The sequence below is a fragment of the Neofelis nebulosa genome, chromosome 9, assembly GCF_028018385.1.
Source record: "Neofelis nebulosa isolate mNeoNeb1 chromosome 9, mNeoNeb1.pri, whole genome shotgun sequence".
Taxonomy (NCBI): Eukaryota; Metazoa; Chordata; class Mammalia; order Carnivora; family Felidae; genus Neofelis; species Neofelis nebulosa.
In genome coordinates this window covers 123,900,773-123,921,150 of record NC_080790.1, presented here as the reverse complement: position 1 = coordinate 123,921,150, position 20,378 = coordinate 123,900,773, and the positions used below count along the sequence as shown (strand labels likewise).

The following is a 20,378-nucleotide window of genomic DNA, read 5'->3' as shown; positions in this document are numbered from 1 at the left end:
ACAAACCGGATAGATCATGGCTCTGGCTGATTAAGTGAAACCCCTCTCACAGAGGCAAAGAGCAGCGTCTCGGATTGAGCTGACTGGATTCGTGCTGCTTTTGTCTGTGCTTCAAAATTGTCTTCCGGGGAACTTGCAAAATTTGTAATTTCAGCCCCCCAGTGCCTTTGAGGGCCTATGAAGTAATCTGCGGCTGTGAAAGAAGTCATGGCTGCCGAGCCCTGTTGCATCAGTTAGGAAGTAGGTAGGAGACCAAATGGGTTCTTTACTTTCCCTGTTTCCACAGATGACTCAGATAAAACCGTGGCTCGCTTGTTTAATGCTTGCTTCTTTGCCTTCCCCCAGACCGTAGTTGCAATTATGAAATGGAATATATGAGGCCTTTAAAGATAAAATCGGTTTGATGATGGCCTCAATTTGGTTACCATTTATTGAGTACCTACCCTGTGCTAGGCACTAATAGGTATATTGTGCGTGGTGACTTATACCTGAGATTTTATTTTGCAGTGTTTCAAGGCTATGGAAAAATTAAGAGTAGGACAAAGACGACCTGTGAACCCTTTGCCTAGATCTAGTATTTGTTAACACTGTGCTACATTTTCTTATTCATATGTATGTATGGTATGTTTGACATGGAGATATCACACATAAAAATACATAATATTTTTAAGTATTTAAAAGTAAATTGCAGGGGTGTCTGGGTGGCTCAGCTGGTTGAGCATCCGACTTCAGCTTAGGTCATGATCTCATGTTTCGTGGGTTCAAACCCCTCATTGGGCTCACTGCCATCAGTACAAAGCCCACTTTGGATCCTCTGTCCTCTCTCTCTCTCTCTCTCTCTCTCTCTCTCTCTCTCTGTACCTCCCCTGCTCATGAACTCTCAAAAATAAGTACATTTAAGTAATAATAAAAATAAAAAAATAAAGGTAAATTGCAGAAGTCCCAACATCTGATCTCTCAAGTCTTTGAGAGTATACATTACCTAAGGGTAAGGACATTCTCCTACATAGCCACAACACTATAGGACATCTTAGAAATTTAGCACTAATTTAAAAATAATCAAGTAAACAAATAATCCATACTCACATTTCCAATAATGTTAAGCATGACTTTATGTAACAAAGTCAGAAAATGAGACATTTTTGGCAAAAATGCCCCATGAGTTGGTGATGCATACTTTTCACTGTATCATATCAAGACTTACATAATGTCAGAAAGCCCCTGACATGCTGCATTTGCTCACATACATAGGTCCCTCTACTGTAAGTGTGGTCCTTGTCCCTTTGTAAATCAGCCAATCTGTGTAGTGGCCCTGTGAGGTCTGTTGACTACCCAGTTCCCCCATACACTTTTCACCCAGTGGTCTTAGCCTCCCTGACAATCCTCGCCTGAATCAGTTACTACATTAGTATTTCCAAAAGAGTGAATTTTAAATCTGTCCTTCCCTCTACATGTATTAATTAGCATTCTTCGTTATAGAAGGGTTTTCTCTCCCCATCTCCTTCCCCATTTTTAGTATCCCTACTGACTCAGAAATCCCCTCCCCCCATTTTTTTTTTTTTTTGACTCTGTATTAAAGTCCAGCACTAGTTATAATTCTCTTTGGTGCTCACGTTGTCTCATCTGTGGCTAGTGGGAGTCCCTTCAGATTGGCTCCTAGGTTCTTTTGACATGTTCTCATTAGTCTTCCTTGCTTCTGGCATAACAAAATATTCTAGACCACCCTTGTAATATCTCTGCCCCAGACCTGAAGTCAACCACTTATCTAAAGATTTCTGGCTGCTTTCAGTGGGGAGTGGTATTTTGGCACTAAGATATACATCTTAGCTGTGATCGATGGGGTGTTACCGCCTCTAGACTTTTCAAGTAGGTAGAACTGAGGAATATAATTTATCTGTTTTAAATCACAAAGTCATACTGATTCATATCACCTCAGGATTCATTCCTCTGTGTTCACCCTCATTCTATACAGATCTCTCCTTCCTCCCACTGTGAGAACTCTGGTTCCCAACATCCACACATTTCTTCATTTGCTTCTTCATACAATACATATAAAACAGTTTCAGAAGTACAGTACCAATCCCCCTAAAAACAAGAAAGCAACTTTATTAGGTTAAAGATTTTCTTTTCAGCTTTTCTCTCCTTCAGCAGCCAAAATGCAGTGTTCAAAGGCTTCATCTTTTCTCTTTGTGGTTATATTATCAATTTGAGGCCCATTTAGGCTCATTTGTTTCCATTTTAAGGCTCGCTTCCCCCCATCCTTTTTATTTAATTTTATTTTTTAAAGTCAAAATAGTCACGTGGTTCAAAAGTCAAAACTGCAGAAGTGTATGCTCAGAGGTAGTGCCACCATCTCTCTTTCACACTGTTGATGTCCACACCCCCAAGGCCACCATTTTTATTCATTTCAGATATAGTTTTCTTATAGTCATTTTGCACAAAAGGTAAAAATTATTCCTCTCTTATTTTTATGTAAAAGATAGCAAAACAAATGCGCTCCACACCATACGGCTTTGTTCACTTAGTATACTCTGGAAATCACTCCATATTTGTTTGTACAGATTTGTGTTATTCTTTTTGATGGCTGTAGGAGACTCTTTTATGTGCATATGACATGGTTTGTTCAAGCAGCATCCTATGGACACTTAGGTTATTCCCATTACTTGCTATGAAAAGTAATACTACAGCAAATAGCCTTGCACTTACTTTGGTATTTGTGGAGTTGTATTTTCATGGTAAATTCCTGCAAGTGGGTTTGCTGGAGTCAAAGGGTAAAAAAACACGCAGTTTTGTTAGATGTTGACGGATACTCCTCCTCAGAAGTTGTATTATTTTACATTTTCACTAGTAATGTAGGTGCATTTCTCTTAACACCAAATGTGAGAAAGCAAGCAAACAGTATTATTTCTCCTACTTTGCAGTAAGGAATTGTAGGGTCCCATATAATTTATAATAAGTGTATAAAATATAGTTGATTATAATTAATACGTACATACTATATTAATATAATCTATAATATGATTAATCACATAATACATATATTATTTCATATAATATGGTAAATGTACTTGCATTATAGGAAGGACTGACATGTCTTGGGAATGAGTGCCTGTATTTTGTGTGCATTTGTAGACGTCTCATTATCTCATTCCTCAGGTCATCGGAAACTAGAAGGACGCTGTATGTTGCTAGGGACAGGTGCATGTATAGTAACAACATGCAGCACATGAAATCTAGAAGAGGGAAGTGACAAAAGGATAAAAGGCAATAACAGCAAGGCAATAAATAACAGTCCAGAGTCATTTAGTGGAAGGGTATAAAGCTATGCACATCTTAGCAAGTCTGAACACATCGTTTAATTAGAGCTCAGTACATTTTAGAGTTTTACAAAGATGGCCTTGAGATAGTATAAAAGTTAAGGAGAAAATGTGGTTTTTGAATGCTCGTGTTGACCTAGGTGTTGTGCTGATATCCTTCATTCCTACAGTGAGTTGCCGAATCCTGTGATGAAGGTGTTTATTGATATGATCATGGTTCAGGGAGTTCAAGGAACCTGTCTGAGGTTGCCACACAACAAGTGGCAGAACAAATAAATGCATCCCAAAATCTTACCCATAATTTTTTCTCTGACCATCTATTAGATAATCCTGTAACCTAACCAAAACCTCCCCAACACTCTCTGTGCTTAATTTTTTTCTGTGCCATTCATCATCATCTGAAATACTGTGTGTGTTCACATATGTGTACACACACACACACACACACACACACACACACACACATTTGTTGCCTGCCAAACAGCTAGTAAGTTGCTCATTGACTGTCTGGTGAGTGAATGAATATTTGACGTCAAAGTCCATGCCTCTTCCCCATATCACAGGATCTTGTTTATATACACTGTTTAAGAAGGAGAGGATATATGTGACGTATTTTATCTGTATTCAAAACCAACTCATAGTGGCTTGCTAGAGCTAATCATTAGCCTCTGTCTCCACCTCCTAGTTCTGTGATATCATATTCATTGCTCCAAATTGGTCACGGTGGGGAATGTACACCATGGATATTGGCAGACCTGTTGGTGTTTTTGTTTTTCTTGGAAAGTTGGTTGTGAAACATTTACTAACATACCACTGTATAGTTCCATTAAAAAGATATATTTGACAACATGTAAACATTTACCCAGAAAAAAATATCTTTCCTTCACCAAGACTAGGAAATCTGTCTTGTCTCCATCAGATGCACTTAACAGATTCTGGTGGCCTTCAAACCATTTTCAAATTATTTTGATTTTTCTTAAGTTCTGAGTCTCTTTATGAACCAATTAACCAATAAATATGGCACCTGGAATGGAGAGCCCCGCCCCCCCCCAAAAAACAAATAAAAGACCTAGATAAGGTGAACAGGACAGGAAACCTCTGTTGACTCTTCAGGGCTCGGAGCTCTTATATGATTTGTTTACACAGCTACCCACAGAGTTCACAATTATCAGCCCCACTTTCCAGATAGAAAAATGGGGAGAAGAAAGGAGAAGAGGAAAGGAGTGTATAAAACTTTCCTTGATTACACTCTGTCCCCCTTTATGTTGAAATGAAAATTTCCTTTAAATTACCACCTGACTTTTAGGCACAAGAAAACATCTGGTTTAATTACAGTGAATTTACATGAACTTACTGACAAGAAGCACAGTTAAAATTAGCAATTTTAGTGTGTTTTTTTTAAGGGAATGAAATTATAAAGTAATTAACCTTTGTTGTAGAACTCTGTCAGAAGGATGGAAAGTTCTTTGCTGTTAGATACAAGAAGAAATGAAATTGTGGGAAGGGAATATGTGGACTCATTAAAGAATTATAAAGAAAAAAGAAGACTAAAGTAACACAGAATTAGAAGATAAGACGGAAAAAGAATCTTTCTCCAAGAAGTCTTTTCATGATGAGAGAGAGTGGTGGGGGCGGGAGGGGAGACCCAGCTGAATCCAAAGAAAGTAAGTCCGCTTCATTGGAAGGACATCGTGACCTGTGGAGCAGTGGTGTGGTGTGGAAAAAAAAAAAAAAGCTTTAGTGTGGGGCTGAGACGACCTGGCTTTGCTACTCACAGGCAGTGAGATTGCCTTTCAGCAGTTCTGAACCCACATCTACCGGAATAAGGAAAAAAGGGCTGATTCAGAAAATACTTTCCAGCCAGAAGGATCCAGGCTACATCCAGGCTCTGTTCACTACTTTGTTACCCAGCTCTGCTTAAATTACTTTCATATCGGGCACTGCAGTGTCCCTGTCCATGGATTGGGGGTGGTAATACCATCAATCCCTTTAGGGTGTTCTATGTGAAAGTCTGTATGTGAAGCACCGAACTTACTTTCTGCCGAGAGTACAGACTCGGTGGTGTGTGGCCAATATCAGACATGGCAGGCAGATTTTTTTTTTTTTTTTTTTTTACATTTTTTTTTAATTTATTTTTGGGACAGAGAGAGACAGAGCATGAACGGGGGAGGGGCAGAGAGAGAGGGAGACACAGAATCGGAAGCAGGCTCCAGGCTCCGAGCCATCAGCCCAGAGCCTGACGCGGGGCTCGAACTCACGGAGCGCGAGATCGTGACCTGGCTGAAGTCGGACGCTTAACCGACTGCGCCACCCAGGCGCCCCAATGGCAGGCAGATTTTTAGTTGAGGGAGTTAACTAGAAGAAAACCAAAGTGGGATCTTTGCAAAATTTCTGTTAGTCATGGGCAGGGGGCCGTTTTAGAATCACCTGTATTCCCTCTATAACCTCCATCTCAGATTTCTCACTCTGACAGTAGAGATGAATATGTGTGCTCCAGTGTTCCAGTAAAATTTTACTTATAAAACAAGCAGCTGGTTGCATTTGGCTATACCCATAATGTGTTGACCCTTGATCCCCACTGATTCCCCCCTGTTTTCTCTATTATCTTGACTTTACAATCCGACGACACACTGATTTCCCCCATTGGTATCTCCGGTACCTCTCCTCTGCCCTCCAGAGTCATTTAGCAACTGCCTGTTCAGCCTGTCCAGCTGGATTGCTAATCGGTCTCTGGAATTAAACACGTCTAGAGCTGACCGCCTGATCATCCCTCATCCACCCCCAAACTCATTCTTCCCACAGTCTTCTCCATCTCAGTTAATGGCAACTGCCTTTTATTAGTGGCTTGAGTCAAAAGCTTTGATTGTTCACTTTTGTCACACCCGAGGCCCTTTCAGCCTGGATTCTCTGTGGTTGGCACCCCTTTGCTTTGTGCAAAGCAGCAGCCCTGCTTACTCCCCACATCTCATTTATCAGCATGTTCTCTTGGCTCATCCTTCAGTAAATAGCATGAACTTGACCATTGCTTACAGTCTCTACTGCTAGCTCTGTGTTCCAAGCCACTGTGATCTCCAACTTGGACTATTGCAATAGTCCTTCAATGATCTTTCAGCTTCCCCTCTAGCCCCTACACTCTTTTCTCAGCTTAGCAGACAGAACGGTCTTGTTAAACCACCAGGCAAATCATATCCTCACCCCTCTGCTCAGAACCCTCCATCGGTCTCTCACATCACTGACATTAAAAGTCCACATCCTTGCAATGGCTCACAGGGCCCCACATGGCCACAACTTCTACTTCTGGCCGCCTCTCAGACCCCATCTCCTTCTACCTCGGCCTTACTACACAGATCCAGTCATTGTTCTCAAATATGCCAGCTGCGTCCCCCCCTCAGCACCTTTGTAGGTGCTGTTTCTTCTCGTTGGAATGATCTTCCCCTAAACAAACAGGGCTGCTTCCTTCACCTGTTTCAAGTCAATGTCTCTTTTCAGGGAGATCCTGCTTGACTATTCTATGAACAACTGGAAGCCTCCTGCACCACACTCTGTCCCTCTTCTCTGCTTCACATATCTCGTTAGCATTTATCATTTAACATACTACATATTTCACCATACACTTTAATATCTGGCTTCTCTCACTAGAATGCACACTGAGGAGTCTGGGTTTTTTTTTGTTTGTTTGTTTGTTTTTTGTTATTGTTGTTTTTCTGTTTACTGGGTATTTTCAAGCACCTAGAACAGTGCCAGGTAGAGAATAGGCATGCAATAAATAAGTTATTGGATGAATGAATCCCGAGTCCTCAGAGACAAGATAGATTTTAAAATTACCATAGAAATCAGAAGGTGCTTGTCGAAAGCTATTTAATATACTCAGTAAGTTATGGGAAGATATGGCTTTTATGACTAGCTGTGTAACACCATTCGGGAAGAATGGAGGCAAAAACACCAAGGAAAATAGTAATAATCCTGATTCTGCAGAAAAGTAAATTGGTGTTCTCCAGGATGTGAGGGACCAGGGGGAGGAGCAAACACAGAGTAATACTACCTCTATGCCAGCCCCTTTGCTCAGCACTTTACCTGTGTGAATATTTTCAAGCGCCACAACACCCATGAAGCAGGTGCTATTTTATCCCTACTTTAAAGTAAGGAAACTGGGGGCGCCTGGGTGGCGCAGTCGGTTAAGCGTCCGACTTCAGCCAGGTCACGATCTCGCGGTCCGTGAGTTCGAGCCCCGCGTCGGGCTCTGGGCTGATGGCTCAGAGCCTGGAGCCTGTTTCCGATTCTGTGTCTCCCTCTCTCTCTGCCCCTCCCCCGTTCATGCTATGTCTCTCTCTGTCCCAAAAATAAATAAAAAACGTTGGAAAAAAAATTAAAAAAATAAATAAATAGAGTAAGGAAATTGAGCTGCAAAGAGGTTAAGCAACTTGCCCCAGGTTACACAGCCAGAAATGGCAAGAACAGGACACAAACCTGGGCAGTCTGCCTCAGCCTGCAGCCTTTGCCATGATGCGATGCTGTTTTTTGGGTCTACAGGACGAAAGTGAGAGTTTCCATTAAAGGTGATGGTCTGATTCTTAAACTACCTTCCCAAAGAAATGAGAGAAGAATACCTTTATTTATTTTTTTTTTACAGTTGGTAAACTTTATTTTTTTTCAATATATGAAGTTTATTGTCAAATTGGCTTCATTACAACACCCAGTACTTATCCCAAAAGGTGCCCTCCTCAATACCCATCACCCACCCTCCCCTCCCTCCCACCCCCCATCAACCCTCAGTTTGTTCTCAGTTTTTAAGAGTCTCTTATGCTTTGGCTCTCTTCCACTCTAACCTCTTTTTTCTTTTTTTTCTTCCCCTCCCCCATGGGTTTCTGTTAAGTTTCTCAGGATCCACATAAGAGTGAAACCATATGGTACCTGTCTTTCTCTGTATGGCTTATTTCACTTAGCATAACATTCTCCAGTTCCATCCACGTTGCTACGAAGGGCCATATTTCATTCTTTCTCATTGCCACGTAGTACTCCATTGTGTATATAAACCACGATTTCTTTATCCATTCATCAGTTGATGGACATTTAGGCTCTTTCCACAATTTGGCTATTGTTGAGAGTGCTGCTATAAACATTGGGGTACAAGTGCCCCTGTGCATCAGTACTCCTGTATCCCTTGGATAAATTCCTAGCAGTGCTATTGCTGGGTCATAGGGTAGGTCTATTTTTAATTTTCTGAGGAACCTCCACACTGTTTTCCAGAGTGGCTGCACCAATTTGCATTCCCACCAACAGTGCAAGAGGGTTCCCGTTTCTCCACATCCTTACCAGCATCTATAGTCTCCTGATTTGTTCATTTTGGCCACTCTGACTGGCATGAGGTGATATCTGAGTGTGGTTTTGATTTGTATTTCCTGATGAGGAGTGACATTGAGCATCTTTTCATGTACCTGTTGGCCATCTGGATGTCTTCTTTAGAGAAATGCCTATTCATGTCTTTCGCCCATTTCTTCACTGGATTATGTTTTTGGGCGTGGAGTTTGGTGAGTTCTTTATAGATTTTGGATACTAGCCCTTTGTCCGATATGTCATTTGCAAATATCTTTTCCCATTCCATCGGTTGCCTTTTAGTTTTGTTGATTGTTTCCTTTGCAGTGCAGAAGCTTTTTATCTTCATAAGGTCCCAGTAATTCACTTTTGCTTTTAATTCCCTTGCCTTTGGAGATGTGTCAAGTAAGAAATTGCTGCGGCTGAGGTCAGAGAGGTTTTTTTCCCTGCTTTCTCCTCTAGGGTTTTGATGGTTTCCTGTCTCATTCAGGTCCTTCATCCATTTTGAGTTTATTTTTGTGAATGGTGTAAGAAAGTGGCCTAGTTTCACTCTTCTGCATGTTGCTGTCCAGTTCTCCCCGCACCATTTGTTAAAGAGACTGTCTTTTTTCCATTGGATGTTCTTTCCTGCTTTGTCAAAGATTAGTTAGCCATACGTTTGTGGGTCTAGTTCTGGGGTTTCTGTTCTATTCCATTGGTCTATGTGTCTGTTTTTGTGCCAATACCATGCTGTCTTGATGATGACAGCTTTGTAGTAGAGGCTAAAGTCTGGGATTGTGATGCCTCCTGCTTTGGTCTTCTTCTTCAAAATTACTTTGGCTATTCGGGGCCTTTTGTGGTTCCACATGAATTTTAGGATTGCTTGTTCTAGTTTCGAGAAGAATGCTGGTGCAATTTTGATTGGGATTGCATTGAATGTGTAGGTGATAGCTTTGGGTAGTATTGACATTTTGACAATATTTATTCTTCCAATCCATGAACACGGAATGTTTTTCCATTTCTTTATATCTTCTTCAATTTCCTTCATAAGCTTTCTATAGTTTTCAGCATACAGATCTTTTACATCTTTGGTTAGATTTATTCCTAGGTATTTTATGCTTCTTGGTGCAATTGTGAATGGGATCAGTTTCTTTATTTGTCTTTCTGTTGGAGAAGAACACCTTTAAACCTGCCCTGAGAACTAGAAGATGATGCCATACCCACGTTGGAAGGAAGGAATGAACGCACTGTTGGAAGAAGCGGGTGTAAATAGGGAAAAGATGACTGAGCTGTAACCATCGAAAGAAACCCCTTCCTCACCCTTGGGGGCCCAAGGGGATAGACTTACAGGTCCAACCTGCATTAATATCCTCAAACTCTGGCTGACCAGGCTGAAGGCAAGGCTGGGCTATGGAGCTGGTGGATGGAGTGAGGGATTGGAGAGCAGGAGATGGCCTCTTCATATGCCAGTCTACACTGCAGAGAATGAGAGCTCTCACTCCAAGCCTGCATGTGGTGAATAAGGAAAATAGGGGGATTTAATGAAAGGCTAGCTTTGGGAAGAGATGCTCCAGTGCAAGGAAGGGGCAGTGTCCTAGATGACTTAAAGCTGCCTTTAAAAATACCAAAACAGTTCTGTCTCTCTGTCTCTCTGTCTCTCTGTCTCTCTCTCTCTCTCTCTCTCTGAAAAGATGTTCTATGGCCTGGTTATTTTCCTTCTCAAACTTTCCCCTTCCCACCTTCAACCAGGTAGACCTCCTAGCTAGCCAAATGATAGATGGATGTATCTAAATTCCTCCCTTTCCCTCTGGGTTAGAAATATTTAAAACCAGTACTCATATAATCACTAGCAGAACACATTTTTTTAAAATTTTTTTTTTAACGTTTACTTAGTTTTGAGACAGAGACAGAGCATGAACAGGGGAGGGTCAGAGAAAGAGGGAGACACAGAATCTGAAACAGGCTCCAGGCTCTGAGCTGTCAGGACAGAGCCCAACATGGGACTCGAACTCACAGACTGCGAGATCATGACCTGAGCCGAGGTCGGACGCTTAACCAACTGAGCCACTCAGACACCCCACTAGCAGAACATATCTTGACCCACCAAACCAAACCATCTCAATCCACCTCTTGTAAGGTTGCATAAAGAAAGATTATTGGACAGATGGTTTCATTCTTATTAAAAGGGACTGATCTGATAATTCAAAGCAAATATCCCCTGAGAATTATGGCAAGAAGAAAGATTTAAAAACAGAATAAAACACTAATCCACATTCTCGCCAGAATGTATAAATAAATGCTGGGCTAGAACATGCACATGGAATTGAATCAATAATGTAAAGAGGTTAGGTCTCTCAGACTGATTTTTGTAAAAGAGTTTAATACTATTTACTGTATTTAGTATTTTAATTTAATAATAAACCCTATAGTGCTTAGGGATACATGTTTAAGAAATAAAAATTATAATGAAAAACAAGATTCATTATTGTTATGAAGTTAAGAAGGTTACCTATTGAGGGTATGAAATTGATTATTAGTAAGTTAATGAGATGAATATTTGTTTTATACATTTCTGTAGTGGCTGTTTCACAAAAGGATAAAATGAGGATACTAAATATAAATACCCTTTTATACTGATAAATTTTACCATTTGTGGGATATGGAAAAATTCTTAACAAAATATGAACTTCAAATTTTGACTCAAGACACACACAAAACTTATATAATTTTACAGCAAATGGAGAAATAGAATCAATAGTTTAAACTTTTCCAGCAAAGAAAACACCAGTTCCAAATGGTCTTGCAATTGCAATCAAATACTCAAGGCACTGGTATCTCCAATCTTATATATACACTTTCAAAGAGCAAGAAAAAAAAAAAAGAAGTAACACTTTCCTCTTCTTTTTCTTGATGCTAGTGTAAGCTTGGTATCTAAACCACACAAGCTTATGAGAAAAAGGAAAATTAAGTGCACATACCCCAAACAGAATATTAGCAAACGATCCATTGCTGTATACGACTAGGAAAATATTAGTTTTATTTTAAGAAATCAATATTGGTTCAACATTTGTAGATCCATTAATGTAATTCACTACATTAACTAAGAGGTACAAAAAATGTGTCATTACTATAATAGATACAGAAAAGCATCAGTTAAAGCTCAGCAGGATATAAAAAGGAAATATCCTTGTATACCAGGAACGAAAAGGATCTTTTTACCCTGATAAAGGGAAACTAAGAAACCTACAAACACCATACTTGAGGATAAAATAATAAAACCATTCTCTTTAATGTTGGAAAGCACACAAATACTTACCAGTCTCTCCATTAAGTATTATATTGATGGCTCTGGCTGAAGACAAGAAAATTAAATAGAGTTAAAATATTGTAAAAGAACAAAACTATTATCGACTGCAATGCTATGATTATTTATATAGATAACCCAAAGAAATTTGTACACAAATTATTAGAATTAAGAAGAGAATGTAACATGTTTGACAAAGAAGTTGACATTAGAAAGTCAATTGTGTTTCTATTTACCCAATAAGTATGTGGTATGCTTTTAAAGATACTACTTATAATAGCAATAAAAATACAGGGTGTTTAGGAATAAACCTAATGTAAGATTTCAAGACATACAGTATATATAAATGTATAAAGAACTGGAAGATATCAAAGAAGACCTAAATGAGAGAGATGGCATGTTCATAGATGGGAAAACCCATTATCAAGACATGACCTAGAAAGACATAATTTATTTCCCAATTGATCTATAATTCATGCAGTTCCACTACAGAAATAAGACATTTTTCAAAAATGTACAAGGTCATCCTAAAATGTGTATGGCAGAGAAAAGCCAAGATTGACTAAGACAGTCCTGAACATGAAGTACAAAGTTGCAGTCCTTGCTCTACTAGGTATCAAGATACACAAATCTTTGCTTAATTGAGAAGATGTGGTATTGATACAGGTATAGTCTAAGAGAACAGCTGAACAAAACAGAACTTATATCTATGTGAAAATTTGATGGAAGGCAAAGGGAGTATGGCAGATCAGTTGAGTAAAAAAAAAAAAATTTCCTTTTCATTAAGTCATGGTAGAATAGGGAGAAGAATTGAAATTGGATCCCTGCCTCACACTATACATGAAAACACAATTACAAAGAATTGAAGACATTTTACAAAAGGCCTAACTTTAAAATTATTTGAGGATAATTTAAAAAAAATATTGCTATGACCTAAGAGAAAGTATTTCTTAAAGAAGATTTCTTTTGTTAGAGTTTATTTTTTTGGTTCGGGTTTACCTGGCCTTAGGATAATGATTCAAATGCAGTGTGTTCAGGACACACTGGTAACGAAGAGAGGAAGGGAAGGGAAGGGGAAGGGAGGGGGGGAGGGGGCCGGTATTGGTGTGTTATCAAGAAAAGTACCTTGTAAGTTCTTTATAGATTTTGGATACTAACCCTTTATCCAATATGTCATTTGCACATATCTTTTCCCATTCTGTCGATTGCCTTTTAGTTTTGTTGATTGTTTCCTTTGCAGTGCAGAAGCTTTTTATCTTGATGATGTCCCAGTAGTTCATTTTTGCTTTTAATTTCCTTGCCTTTGGAGATGTGTCGAGCAAGAAATTGCTGCGGTTGAGGCCAAAAAGGCTGTTGCCTTCTTTCTCCTCTAAAGTTTTGATGGTTTCCTGTCTCACATTTAGGTCTTTCATCCATTTTGAGTTTATTTTTGTGTATGGTGTAAGAAAGTGATGTAGTTTCATTCTGCATGTTGCTGTCCAGTTCTCCCAGCACCATTTGTTAAAGAGACTGTCTTTTTTCCATTGGATGCTCTTTCCTGCTTTGTTAAAGATTAGTTGGCCACTCAACACCTGAAAAACAAATAATCCAGTGAAGAGATGGACAGAAGACATGAATAGACACTTTTCCAAAGAAGAAATCCAGATGGCCAAGCAACACATGAAAAGATGCTCAACGTCACTCATTATCAGGAAAATACAAATCAAAGCCACACTGAGAAACCACCTCACATCGGTCAGAGTGGATAAAATGAACAAATCAGGACACTACAGATGCTGGTGAGGATGTGAAGAAATGGAAACACTCTTGCACTGTTGGTGGGAATCCAAACTGGTGTAGCCACTTTGGAAGACAGTGTGGAGGTTCCTCAAAAAATTAAAAATAGAAGTACCCTACGACTCAGCAATAGCACTACTAGGAATTTACCCAAGGGATACAGGAGTGCTGATGCATGTAGCCCAGTGTTTATAGCAGCACTTTCAACAATAGCCAAATTATGGAAAGAGTCTAAATGTCCATCAACCGATGAATGGATAAAGAAGATGTGGTTTTATATGCAATGGAATACTTCTTGTCAATGAGAAAGAATGAAATCCTGCCATTTGCAGCAATGTGGATGGAACTGGAAGGTATTGTGCTGAGTGAAATGAGTCAGTTAGAGAAGGACAGATATCATATGTTTTCACTCATATGTGGATCTTGAGAAACTTAACAGAAGACCATGGAGGAAGGAAAGGGGGAAAAGTAGTTACAAACAGAGAGGGGGGGCAAACCACAAGAGACCTTAAATACAGAGAACAAACTGAAGGTGGATGGGGGCAGAGAGTGAGAGGGAAAATGGGTGATGGGCATTGAGGAGGGCACTTGTTGGGATGAGCACTGGGTGTCGTATATAAGCCAATTTGGCAATAAATTATATTAAAAAATAAACTTAAAAAAATTACCTTGTGAATAACTGGGTTTTAGAATAGTGCCACTCCAAGTGTGGTCCAGGGACCAGCAGTGAATTAGAAGCTCTTCCTGGTCTGTGACAAGATAATTACAGAAATAGAGGTTAAGTATTTTAAAAGGAGAGGCTTCCATTTTTCTGTTTTTAAATTTTACCTTTACTTTTTAATTTTGCTATTCTTTTGTGGTTTTGTATTTTATGGTAATATTGGTCCACCGTGGGTTGGAAACAACTACAACACAATAATAATCACTTTCATTGGAGGTAGTTTGGAAAGTATTAATAGAATTTGTCTCAGAGTTAATCCAGTCAAGTAGTGAGGACACTACGATATTCATCTATGAATTTCGTATCTTCCATTGCTTGAAGATTGTTTTAGGGGCATTAACTCTCTGAGAGTTCTCGCTTGCCCTATGTGGAGACAAGTTTGCTTTCACAGCCTTCAAGTAGAGTAACAAACATTTTGCAGTAAGCATTCCTGTATGGGTGTGGCACCAACAGCATCTAAGTCTGTCTTTTTTTCCCAGCTTTATTGAGGTATATTTGATAAGTAAAATTGTATATATTCAAGATGTACAACAGCATGTATATATGTACACATTTTGAAATTATTGCTACAATTAAGTTACTAAGTCTTTCTCTTCTTCAGAAAAGATCTGATAAAATTGACTACATTAAAACTAAGAACTAATTTTTATCCAAGGGTAACATAAAGAGAAATGGAAAACAGACAAACCAAGAGAGGATTTTTATAACACATGTATCCAATAAAAGGATCAGTAACAAGAATATACAAAGAACCTCTACAAATCAATAAGAAAAGGACAGTAATGGTCAATAAGCATTAAAGGTGCTCAGCCTCTTTAGTAAATAGCTAAAAGCAAATAAATCCTCAATGAACTATTATTTCATGTTTGCTAGATGGTCTAGAATTTTTAAATCTGGCATTACTAAGTGTTAGTAAGGATTTAGAGAAGGAGGGCCTTTCAAAACATTGCTGGAGAGACTATAAATCGCTACTGCCACTTTGGAAAACAATTTGACTTCACTCAGTAAAGCTGAAGACATTTATACCCTTAGTCTATCTATCCTACTCCTGGGTATACCTGAGTGAACTCTTAAAAATGTTCAACTGAACATACAAAAATATTCATTGGCACTATGTCATAAGATAGCTCTTCTGAGAAAAAGCCCTATCATCCATCTACAGGACATCTCACCATCTACAGAATGACAAAATAAATAAGACTATATTCATAAGATGAATGAAATACAACTACCTGTATCAACTGATATGAATATCAAAACAATATTGAGTGACAAATGCAAATCATTTATTACAAAGACTTACTTTCATATGTATGTCATGAAGCCAGAGGAAGCAAAATGATATCTTGGGATAGATGCATATATTTATAACTCCAAATAAAAATAGAATGATTAGCATAAAACCTGGCTAGTACCTGACTGGGTGTTTTTTGTTTGTTTGTTTGTTTGTTTGTTTGTTTGGATATTTTTTGTTTTGTTTTTGTTTTGATGGGGAGAGAGAAGTCAGCAGTATAGAACACACAGGGTACTTCAGTGATGCAGTGATGTTTTGTTTCTTAGAGGGGATAGTTGGTACATGTGTGTTCATTTCATAATTATTTTATAAACTATACGTTCATTACCTGTACTTTTGTCTGTGATAGATTTCATAAGAGATACTTTTTAATAGAGTCAAAAATAATATGAAGAAAAGCAATAAAGTCCTAGAAATGTAATTTGTAAGGAATTTTAAAAACATATTTCTGACTAAGGGACATAAAAAGAAGCATTAATAAATGATGATTTGTACAGCATTACTGGTGGGAGGGCTCATTATAAAAAGGTGTCATTTGTCCCTCAGAGAAGTGAAGAATACAACTGGAATAAAAATTCTGATGGGACGTTTTTGAAGTTTTTTAAACTTTTTCCAGTGTTCTGGAAAAACAACAGGGTAGTGAAAGCCTAGAAAACCTCGCAAAAGAAGAATAGTAAAAGAAAGGGACTTGTTCTGTCAACTATTAAAACATGTTACATGAACACAACAGAGAGATAGTGTCAGAATAAGAGGCTGTGACTCGGAAATAGAGTGGGGAGCCGCTCAGCATGTGCCAGGATATAAAATAATCGAACATGCTAGGAAAGTGATATTTTAAATCACTGGGGAAAGTTCTGACTGGTCAACTAATTGTTCTAAGAAAACCGTAAAGAACTACAGTGAGATTTCTATTTCGTGCAATATATAAAATACATTCCAGACGGATCAACAAATTAGGTTCAAAAAGAAAGTGGGAATAAATCAAGCAGAAGACAATACATATGACTCTTGTTCTGATCCAAGGTGAGAACGGGAATTTGCTCTAAACTGGAAATACTGGAGGAGACCAGGTGGCCTGAATGCCAGCTGCTTGATACTCACAGTCTTAACCTCCCCTGGATAGACCCTTGCTAAGAGTAGCATCTCCATTTCTCCGTTCAGCTCACTTTGCAGCTCTTAAATCTTCTCCCAATCCCTGACTGTTGGTAGACGGTTTCACCCTCACTTCTCAAGAAAATGGAGCCACGAGGACACCTCAGCTCTCCATTCCAAAGCAGCTGCACATTTTCCCATCTTGTCTTCTCTCACGAGGGGAAAGGTGCTTCCTCTCCACCCACCCCCATTGCTGCCTTTCAGGACTGGACCCCACCGCTTACTTCAATTTTGGATTTTTCCCGGTTGCCTGTGATCCTGCCAAAACCTCTCCAGCCTTTGGAAGGGGGCGCTGCTGTGCTCCTTTTCCCATCCCTGCTCTTGCTGCATCAGTCCCCTCGAGGCCCAAATCACTGGCTTGTCTGGGCAGGGTCTCTCACCTTCTGTGCTCTCCTCTGCCCATGGCAGGAGGGCTGTGAGGCCAGCATTCCCCTCTAGATTACTCTTGCTTAGGTCACAGGTAACCTTGAAGACACTAAGTTCAGTGGGCAAATTTAAGTTTGTAGTTTCCTTGACTACTCAGTCATCTCTGTCGCTGTGAAGCCGACCCTTCTGGATCCCCCTTTGGCTGCTCCCCTGACAGCCCACCTTCCTGGTTTGCCTCTTGCCTCTCTGAATGTAGCCTCCCAGTTTCTCAGTTTCTTTGTTTCCTCCTGATTGTTAACATGGTAGTTTTCCTCTTGGCTTAGTCCTGGACCTGTTTTGTTGGTTCCCTTATACACAGTTGCTTAATCTTGTATATCCAGCCGCTACTCAACGTTGCCGTTTGAGTGCTCTTCACACACCTCAAATGAAACATTGCAAAACTCACCAGCTCCCTTTCCTAAACTAGCCCTCCTGTAAGACTCTCTATGAACAGCACTGTGACCCACTCCAGGTGTCTAAAACAGACAAGCTGGGGTCTATCCTTGACACATTGCTTCCATGCTTCACCCTTAACCATCACGCAAATCACATTTGCTCAGCAGCTGCAAATCTCCTGCACCATCAGCTTCTTTTCTATACCACCATAACCATCGTTTCTCCCCAGGAGGGCCTTGCTCCTCCCACTGTGGCCCTCACAGAGCCAACCCACCACACTCCCAACAGCTAACCCCCCCCCCACTTTTGTCCTAGGAACTTCTAATCCACCAACTTTTATTTTCCTCTTCGTATCCTGACTTGCTAGACTAGATTTCTCTGCTTATAATTCTCCCAGTACTTTGTGCCCTTACCTCAAAGTCCTGATGTTTGTGGCAAGGATGAGTAGATTGGGAAAGCAATCAGAGATCTGATGATTTAGAAGCTTCTACTTACCTAAAAGATTCAAGAAGCAAATGAAAAACAGACAAAAATATTTGTAACTCATGCAAAAAGAAGCTTATATCCTTAAAAACCGGTTGTAATTACAAACCCATAAGACGATAGACAAAAATGAAGAGCCGTAGAGGAAAATGAGAGCAGGTTATAAAGAGCGTGTTCATAAAAGAGTCAATGCAAATGGCCAATTAAACTGAAAAAAAAAGAAAAAAACTACATTCTCCAGTTTTCTAAAAAGGATACACACACATACACTTAATTTTTTAAATAGTGTTGGCATGGATTGGGAATAGTCGTGTTCTTCTTTTGAGGGAACCCAGAATGGTACAAACTCTGTGGAAGGCATTCTGGCAATATGTGTCAAAAGCCTTAAAAATAAAATAGTTCAACCACTTTGGCCCAATAGATTAATTTCTAAGAATGTATCTTAGGGAGATCTGCAGAGTTTCATGAAAATACTTATTTATAAGAATTTTCATTGCAGTGTTACCTATAAAAAATTCAAACCAACTTTTTTTGTTTTTGACAAAGCACTCACACACCTACACGTGTGTGCATGCACATGTGGTAAAGGGGCAAAGGGAGAGGGAGAGAGAATCTTAAACACATTCCACGTCCAGCTTGGAGCCTGACTCAGAGCTCGATCCTATGACCCTGGGATCATGACCTGAGCCGAAATACAGAGTTGGATGCTGAACTGACTGAGTCACCCCTGTACCCCTCAGACCAAGTTTAATACCCAATAATGTGACTCTAATGGGGCATTAAAATGCATGGCCCCAGAGAACATTTAAGGATTTTTTTTAAACCCATGATTTGTTTAGTGATAAAAGAAGGTCATAGCACAATATGCATGGTAGGAGTTTAATTTTTTAAAATAACATATGTATTTGCATAGGCATAAAAATACGGGAAAAATATCTCCAGATATGGGGATTATGAGTGATTTTGTTCCTTCTTTTTTTTTACCCTTTTTGTATATTCTTAATATTCAACAAATTCTGTGTATCGTGTCCGTAATGAGAAAAACTAAATATATTTTAATTTAACAATAGGGAACTGATTGCAACATATGGCCAAGGCTATATCGAGAGAGGCGTACCATGATGATTAAGAGTATATGCTTTGAAGCTCATAGACAGGTGTTCAGTTCCCTCTTTACAACTTAAGAGCCGGATGACCTTGAGCAAGTTGTTTAATTCTCTTAGCCTCAGTTCCCTTATCAGCACAATGGAGATAATACATCCTGGGCAGAGCTGTTTTGTGGCTTAAATGAAATAATGTATGTAAAATTCTGATCAAAGAGTAAGTGCTTAGTAAAAGTACCTGCTTTTATAATGCCAAAATATAAATAGATCCAGTAATGATTTACATGAATTCATGATTCCCTGGGGGGTTATAACTGGAAGTTTGGAGAATCATTTATTTTATGGCTCAGCATCTTCTGGACCATCGTAATGATGCTGGAATCCAGCAGGAAGGTGCTGGCAGGAAGACTGAGCTGGGTTCAAAAGCCTCCCAGGAAAGGTTTTGCTCATTCGGGCAAAATGCTGGCATTGGTCATCGATTCACCTGCTTGACCAACCAACAAATGATTATTAAGCATCTACCATGTGCCAGGCATCAGAGACTCATCAGTGAGACAAACTAGCTGCCTTCTGGGAGTGAAACAGACTTTTCTAATTGGTGTGGTTTCAAGACACATAGATCCTGTTGGGTTCAGCAATTCGGAAACTGAGGAATAGTTGGAGACTCTTTATAGGTCCAGGAAGATGGTAGTGATGCTCACTTTGCATTCCTCAGTTACCAATCCTAAGGCAAGAGTCTAATTCTAGAATCCTACCTGATGGCAGGGTTGGGGCTTCTTGATGTCCTCCCTACACTGCTCAGGTTTAATTCAAACACAGACTTGCTTAGTCTGCAGATAAAAAGCCATTTGGTCACCTGGGGGAGGGGGGGATAGCAAACTATGGCCCAGGGGTCAACTCCAGCCTAGTGTCTTTTTCTTTCAAATAAAGTTTTATGGGAACACAGCCATGCCCATTTGTATATGGATTGTCTGTGGCTGTTTTGCGCTACAAGCACAAAGCTGAGCTATTACAGCAGGTACTGTAAGGTCCACAAAGCCTAAAGTATCATCTGACCCTTTACAGGAAAGCTTGGCCAACTGCTGTTCTAATTCAGTGGGGCTGGGGAAATGAGATGGCAGGTGCCATCAAGTTC

The 20,378-nt window shown here is 39.6% G+C and overlaps 1 protein-coding gene across 16 annotated transcripts in view; it reads left to right on the top strand.

The window, feature by feature from the left end:
* The window catches only part of PTPRT (protein tyrosine phosphatase receptor type T), a 1,082,577-nt gene that overhangs the window by 667,296 nt on the left and 394,903 nt on the right, over positions 1-20,378 (top strand). The window lies entirely within an intron of this gene.